An 8,948-nucleotide genomic window follows, 5' to 3' on the forward strand; every position below is an offset into this window, starting at 1 on the left:
AACTTTCTGAGTTTAAAAATGAATTATGGAACTCATCATTGGGATACTTCTCTTGCAGTCATTACTTGCCTGTTATTCTTTGACAAGTGTTAGGATTCTGTAGAAGTCATTTTTCCAGCATAACATGTCTCGTCATACTTCCATTTTTCTGGTAATGTTTTAGCAGCAATATTGTGGAGGTATTATGTGTATAGGTTGTTTCCCCTATCATTTGATGAGACATAATCTCATAGCAGACTTACTGGTCTATTACTTGAAGTCTTCCTGTCCTGGCTTCTGAGAATGTTACCTGAACCTTGGATAGAGGAGTTGCATTGTAGATATATCCACTGAAGCTTGGCTTCAAAAGATCCATGATCTCTACATATAGCATGTTGTGTTTCACTGTACTTAAGTATATATATATATATTATATATATATATATATATATATAAGTACTTAAGTACTTATATATATAAGTACTTAAGTTAAACTAAGAAAAACATAGATCAAAGGTGTTCTGAAATCAAATGTAAAATGACAATAAACAACAATAATGATCTTGGCAAAGAGACACAAATTTTAAAAATTATTATAATGACAAATTTTATTCATAATTTTACAATAATATTAAAAAACCAAAAAGGTTTGAATGTCTTTAAATTAATTACTCTGTTTGCATCTTTGAGACAAGATAGCCTTGCATGACCTCATACTCACTGTGTATTCTCAAATGACTTCAAACTGACCAAAATTCTCCTGCCTCAGTCTCTCAAGTGAAGGGATTCTGGCATGAGCCTTCATGTATGGCTTTCAAATTTCTTATTAAGATTGATGTAATGTAATAATATTCAATTAAAATAAATAAATTCTACACCAGGATTATTAGTACTAGTAGTAGTTCAATTAATGAAAAATTATCTCAGGAAAAGTTTGCAAGTGCTATTGCATTTAAAAAACTATAATGTATTTCCAATGTTCATTATGAACCTTAATACATCTTGATTTGACTGTAGTTTTACTTTTTTTTTAACAAGAAATGTGAATTTTTAAAAAGAAATAAAGTATATTTTCAGTATGTAGAAGACATAGGGAGGGGTTTCTCTGTGGGATCAAGGCCTATCTCGTCTGAAGAATGAGTTCCAGAGCATTCAATGCCATGTAGTAAGACCCTGTCTCCAAACTATCTCACAGACAGACAGACAGACAGACAGACACACACACACACACACACATACTATGCACAAGAGAGAGTAAGAATACAGCACTTCAGAAGATCACTTTGTAAAACAAAATTAACAATATGAGAAATAATTAGAAAAGTTAAATATTTAAATATATTAACATTTACTTAGAAATTCAATTACATAATTATTTATTATTATTTTACTATCACCAAAGTATGGCAGTTTGATTCTTTTTTTTCAACTTTTTTGTTATTTGAATTAGAAACAGAATTGATTTACATGACAATCCCAGTTCCCTTCTCCCACACATCCTCCAACTAAAACCCTATCTATCACATGTCCTTTCTGCTCCCCCTGGATGATGAGGCCTTCCATCGGGTGTCATCAGTGTCTATTGTTTCCTTTGGGCTAGGGCCTAGGCCCAGCCACGTGTGTGTTGGCTCAGGGAGTATTCCTCTATATGGAATGGGCTCCTTCTTGTTATATACATGCATTTGATTATTTTTGCTTTCTTAAGTTTTTTAATAAAGAGCAAGATTTCCATGCATAATTATCATTTGAAATCCTGTGTATATAGCAAACATGTAGAGATTTTTGTATGTGTAATATTTTTACAAGTAATTTTTTCATTTGTGTGTTTGTATAAATACATATATACATACTTTGTGTGTGTGTGTGTGTGTGTGTGTGTGTGTGTGTGTGTGTGTGTGTGTATCCTGGAGCCGTGATAAGTATGTCTATTTAAATTCAGGTCGATATCTGTTGGTTTAGATGTTTGGTTTACTTTAAGTATCATATTTTTGAATGCTCAAAGTTAAAATAGAGCTATAGATTTGTATTACATTCTCTTTTTGTTGGGTAATGTCAATAATATTAATACTTTAAAAAATGTGTGAATGTATTTTCTCAAGTTCCAGCATCAGAACTAACTTATAGACAGGATCCAATTCTTTAAAACTTGATTGAAGTCAACAATTGAGACGATTCAAACTTTCTATGGAAGCACAGCAGTTATCCACATAATGATCTCTTTTTTGCTAATCTATACATACACACTTGATAACACATACACCTATATATATATATATAAATATATATATATTAACATATATATATGTATATAAATATATATACATTTATTTGTAAGCACAATATATATTTGTAAGCACATATATTGGTTCACATAATTTTAAGTACTCAAAGTTAATTCTGTCCCATATTGTTGTTCTAAGTGTATATTGTAATGTGTACCTACACATATTATACATACAATTACTATGTGTTATGTGTTATATATTCACACAGATATAAATATGTATATATTCATGTATTTGTAATAAATAGTATTTTAGTTGAATGTTTCCATTTTCATATCATGAGTCCTTAGATTTACTCATCCACTTTGCATTGAAATTGTGCAACAGTGCTTTGAGCATCTCAGTCTTCCATGAGGTCAATTTTACTTTTTCAATATCTGCATGTCAAAAATATTTTTATCAAAGAATTTCCCTTTATTCTTACACATTTAATTAGATGCACAAATTAGAATGTCATATTTTCTGAGTACTCTGAAACTATATTTTTACTTTCCCACCCTTTCTACAAAGTTTAGATACATAAAACCACCCAGTAATTTTTATTTGGCTGCAAATGTGATAGTTTTCCTTTGCTATGGATACTGTTATTAGTATTCAATAGTTTTATCAAATGTATCAAGCTATTACTCAGGTTTTTAATCTTTCCCACATGAGTGTCATTCTTCACTTCAATGTTTTTGTGCCTGGCATTATCCAGCAGCTGTCCCGATAAGGTACTTACTTTGCCACTCTATGTTATTTTCTTAGCTTAACAATTCTTCAAACAAAATGTTTGAAATTAATATTTTTTTCTAGAAAGGCATCACTAATCCTCTTACCCTAGAAAATTTCCCTAAATCACAAAGAAACAACTTTGTTTTTGCTTTTGTCATCTTTTGCCTTTCATTTTTTCTATCCATTGTTCATTTAAATTGGAAACAAGATTATTTTACATGCCGATCTCAGTTTGCTCTGCCTTCCTCCTCCCCCTTTCATAATGGGAAAATAGTTTGGTATTCTCTTTCATGGAGGTCTGGACTTTAATGGATGCGGGATTCGGAGTTTGGTTCTTGTTTTCCAGTCTGATTCAGACTTAGTCGTTGAACACATGCCTATGTGAATCATCCCTCAGGTTTTATTTGGTGCAGTGATCATTTTTTCCAAAAACTCCTCACGAAATATAAGACCACACTTTCAGGAAGTATACTTAACATCTGGCTTCATTTTTTCCCACATCTTTGATCTTGGCATTGTCCAATCATTTTTGATATATTATTAATCAGGTTAGCCTTTATATTGAATTAAATATGTGTATGCCTGTTAGCTGAAGGATACATAGATTTTCTTAATCTACCAATTATTAGCATCAAACTTTAATACATTATTAATGAAGGTTCTATGAATAACTTTATAACTCACATATATGTAAACAACATAGATAAATAATATAAATAACTATACTCTCATTGAATAAATTTTCTGACATGAATGAAATGACTTATTTAAAGAGATAATCAAAATATTAAAAAGTGAAAACAAATACAAATCATTTTGGGACTCTATGATTTAATGGCTATTTGTGAAAGCTTGAAAGGTATATCCCTTTGTTACCAATTTAGTCTCTTGAATCAGCATATATTAATTATCAGTTCTGTTGTCATGTGCACATTTACATGAGTTTCTAATTACTATGATTAGTAATTTATCTACATTTTTAAAATGAAACATTCATCACCCATAAGTGGGGAATAAACTAATGTTTCTTTCTTTTAAACATGATATAAATTGCATCAGTCATCCTATTCTACTTTATTTTTAGGTGAACAACTTTGAACTCTTAAAGTTAAGTTAGAAGTTTTGTAACCTTCATGAGTTTGGGAGTTTGATTTGATGAGAGATTTATTCAATGTGGAGAACTTTCTACAATACAGTCTGTGAAGAATCCTATGTGTAGATGTTTAGTTCCCTAACCATTCTGACCTTAGATAATTATAGTAGTTTAATACTTCCAAATTAAAATAGCACTGCTTGCCTGCATGGCTTGCTTAATATTTGGTGACTAATGAGTGGGTTAAGTTCAATGCAGCCTACCACTGGGATTTAATCAATATACAAGTTGTGTTTGATCTAATTAAAAGGCTCTTTAAGTCTGTAGAAGTCTGACAAGGCCTTTTACTGAATTTGCCAAAGACAAACTTCTTTATGCTGGTGTAGGCAAAATGTAGACTTTTCACTATTCATCTGTGGAGTGGGCTTAGCTACTTGAAGAGGTAGCATTAAGAACAGAAGAAAGCTTGATATTAATCAGTTTCAAATGTGTTACCTCTATACCTTTGAAGAAACACAGATTTCTACATTTTATTCAATAGACTGTATCCTTGTGTGTCTTCCTTCAGAAAAATTTGATGAGCTGTCAGAGTATTATGAAAAAACATTTATCTAATTGTAATTAAGTGTCACTCAAGAGGAGGGGAAATCATACTTGGACTAGAAATCTATGCAAATTTTCAGGGCTGGTGAGTTCATAGACTTAAGAAAGAATCTATTACCACCATTTTGTTAGACAAGCATAACTCCTCAATACATTCTAAACCTTATCTGTGCACTGAAGACAAGAATAGTCACTACCCCTCATCAACAAGGCTTCTATTTACAGGAAATAGAGATTACAAAAAACCACAACTGGACACAAAGCAGAGATCAATAGATCTTGGGGATCTCAGTTCCAAAAGACACAACTACATCACAGCTCCTGCATCTTTATCTCCTGGTAGAGGAGTCAAAAAAATTGTAAGAGCTGGAACAATAGGAAATTTTCAGTGAAACAGTCTCTCCTACAAGTGGCTGTAAAACTTGGCAGAAAAGCACACTAATATTAATGGATATGTTCAGATAGAAGAGGAAAATTTTAAGGTGTCTCACTTCTAGGCAAAGAACTACAAGAAATTAATGACTGTTGGGACAGCAAAATTAAGTTCTCCCAGGGATTAGCTCTTTATTGGTTATCCCAAACAAAGTTGCCAGCCCTAAAAGCACAAACAAAACAAAAACAACAAAAACTACTGTCTAGTAGTGTGCCTGTGTGTGTGTGTGTGTGTGTGTGTGTGTGTGAGAGAGAGAGAGAGAGAGAGAGAGAGAGAGAGAGAGAGAGAGAGAGAGAGAGAAAGAGAGAATAATCATTAAAGAAAAAGAAGCTCTCAATTTAAGAGTGAATTGAAGGGTTTGTAGAGTACCTTGGAGGGGCTGAAGAGAGATAAGGGGTCAGGGAAAGTGAAGTAATTCTATTTAAATTAATATGCATTAAAAGTTAAAAAAGAAATGCAAAAAGCTAAGCCCTAGCTGGAATGAGGAATTTTCCAAGGTTAATAAGTAAGATTCAGAGGTAGACATGCTTCATTTTCATTCTACACTGGGCTTCCTTTGAGTCCCAGTGAAGAGAAGGCTCAGGTTCTCATATTAAAAATATATAAATATATTATTTATTTAGACAATATGCATTAAATGGAACAAGTATGAGTGGTATTAAAATGCTCAATCATCTAAAAGAATTATAAATTAAACTAAAATAAATTGTCTATCTCATTATGAATAGACTTTTGATCTAAACTTAGAAGAATAATGTTTGTCAACTTGTATTTTTTTTAGTGAAATGGGATTTCTACCTCTTATAATATGATTTGCTCTATTTTTGAAGACAAAGGTTCCAGCTGTAATTTATTACTGAATGTGTCTATAAGTGATGCTTAAATAACTTAGTGAAAATAAAACATAATTAGAAAAATTTTATATTTGTTTGATGAAATAGCTGTTGTTCTAATATAGCTAAGTTCTTGCTAGAACCTCTAAATTCTAGACCATACTATTTCAAACTTGAAAATTATTACTGGGGTAGCATTAAAAGGTAATCAGAATATGACTTGGTGGTTACACTCCGAGTCATAAGTCTTGAAGTGTACTCTTCCTTGTGTTAATGATTTTGTTTTAAATTTTGAGAAAATCAGTAAAATGAGTAACAGCCAAACAGAGCTAGCTTTGAATAGAGCTTGATGCTGCTATGCTGAGGCTTTTAAATTTGAACATCTGTTTGGACCTATCTTAAATCTTCATTCTGTAGAATATATACTGTGGCAGGATGAGGACAGAAAATATGAACAAGAGTAAACAGAGAGCCTCTGTGGTTTCCTCACTGAGGAACCAGACCAGACGGATGAGACTCAAGAATGACATGTACAAACAATCACAGTGACAATCTCAACTTCCTTTCAAGGTGTGTAGTAAGACTATGCCATTACCTTGCTAATGCCAGTGCACACTTGCCTTAGATTTTTGACTACTAAAAATCTGCTTTCTTTAGTCAGAAATTTAGTGTCCTATGTCTTCTTTAGTGTAAATTATCTTGAGCACAGGACTAGAACTCACAACTTTTTCTTGTGGCCTTTCATAATTTATCCACTAAAGAATTTTGTCAGATTTCTATACCATGCATGCACACATTAAGTTCATTCTACATAGAGATCTGTTCAACTATGTTCATAGCAGCATTATTTATAATTGCCAAAATCTGGAAGCAACCTAGGTGCCCCTCAACTGAAGAATGGTTATATAAAATGTGGGACATTTACACAATGGAGTACTACTCAGCGGAAAAAAAATGAAATCTTGAAATTCACAGGCAAATGGATGGAACTAGAAGAAGCCATCCAGAGTGAGTTAACCTAGTCACAAAAAGATAAACATGTTATATACTCACTCATATATGATTTTTAGATATAGAGCAAAGGATTACCAGTCTACAATCCACACTACCAGAGGAGCTAGGAAACAAGGAGGACCTCAAGATAAGTTTGCATAGTCCCTGAAAAAGGGGAGGGGGACAAGAATACCTGAACAAAGAGGGATCATGAGGAGAGAGGAAGGAGGTCAGAAGGCAAGAAGGGGTGGGAGAGGAGAAGAGGCCTGAAAGAGGGGAGGAATAAAGGAGGTCAAGAAAGGAGAAGCCTTGATAGAGGGAGACAGTAATGGTTTTTAGAGTGGTCTGGCACAGGGGAACTGTTACGGAATCCACAGGGATGATCCAAACTAAGAATCCAAGCAGTAGTGGAGAAGATGCCATTGATGCCTTTCCCCGTTAATGAGATTGTTGTGTACCTTGGTTACCATCCCTAGAGCCTTTATCCAGTAGCTGTTGCAAGCAGAAGAGGCACCCACAGCTAAGCACTGAACCATACTCCTGGAATCCAGTTGTGGAGAGGGAAGAGGATGAACAAAGGAGCCAAGATGGTGCTGCAGAAATAGTTGATCTGACCTAGTGAGAGCATGGAGACCCCAGTCAAAAAGCTGGGGAAACAGCTTTGGACTGAACCAAGCCCTCTGAATGTGGGTGCCAGTTAGGAGGCCAAGACAGTCTATAGGACCTCTAACAGTGGAGCCAGTCTTTAACCCTAGAGCACAAATGAACTTTGGGAGCCCATTCCCTATGGAGGGATACTATTGCAGCCCAGATACGGCAAGGAGTGGCTGGGCCCTCCCCCAAATGATGTGACAGACTTTTATGATCCCCAGTGGAAGACTTCACTATCCTTGGGGAGTGGGTGCAGGGTGGGTTTGGGAGGATAGGAGGGTGAGGGAATGGGGGAGTGATATGTAAAATAATAATAAAATATATAATAAAATAATTTCTAAAGAATTAAAAACAGAATGAAGCTCTTATAGAAATCAAATTATATTCTGTCAATAAATCTATACAACAAATGATTAGAGTGTGGGCTGTTTTAATGTTTTACCTTATGATGTTTAGACTCAAAGACAAATGATATAAAATATTATAAAAATTTAAGTTTTATGTGTGCAGTTTTATATGTCATAAAATAAATAATCATTCTTCTATTTATTGAGTGACAGGTATTTTCCAGTGAGGAAGAAATAACATAAAAACAGATGGTGGTAATAGGAAATGATTTGAGAAAATTCCTGTCTCAAATTTCTTTTCAAAATTACTTTAGATTTGTTTGTACATCACAATAACATTTTATCACATTTTTAAAAATTTTAAAAGCATATAAATTGAGTTATTACTACTACAAGTAAAAGCTAAGTAACTTAAAAGCATGCATTAGAAACAGCAATGTTTAACTGTCACTTAATCTTTTCACAATTTCTAAGCCTATGTTGAATCATTCAACTGGATTCAGTTCCCAGAGCCCAGTCAGGATGGCAACCAAACATGGCAGTGTTAAACAACATTTGAATGGAGAATTTAGGAAGTAATTTGAGTAAATTAAACAATCCTAAAGAAGATATTGAAGTGTGTATGGAAGTCTTTCCCTGAGTTCAGGAGAGCAGAATGAAAATTAAGCACCAAGGAAGTTAAACTATACTTTGCTATATAAATAATTCATATACATTTTTAAAATTTTTATATGTCTTTTTATTTGAATTAGAAACAAACTTATTTTACATATCAATCCTAGTTCCCCTTCCCTCCAATCTTTCCATGCTCCCCACTGACCCCCCATCCCAACCCCCATCCACTCCCCAGGGAGAGTGAGGCCTTCCATGGAGGATTATCAAAATCTGTCACATCATTTGAGACATGGCCTAGGCCCTCCCCCATGTATTTAGGCCTAGACATTATCCCTCCATGGGAGAATGGGCTCCTGAAATCCATTCCTACACTTGGGATAAATACTGGTTCCACTGCCAAAG

This window comes from Cricetulus griseus, chromosome 5 (genome assembly GCF_003668045.3).
Source record: "Cricetulus griseus strain 17A/GY chromosome 5, alternate assembly CriGri-PICRH-1.0, whole genome shotgun sequence".
Lineage (NCBI taxonomy): Eukaryota > Metazoa > Chordata > Mammalia > Rodentia > Cricetidae > Cricetulus > Cricetulus griseus.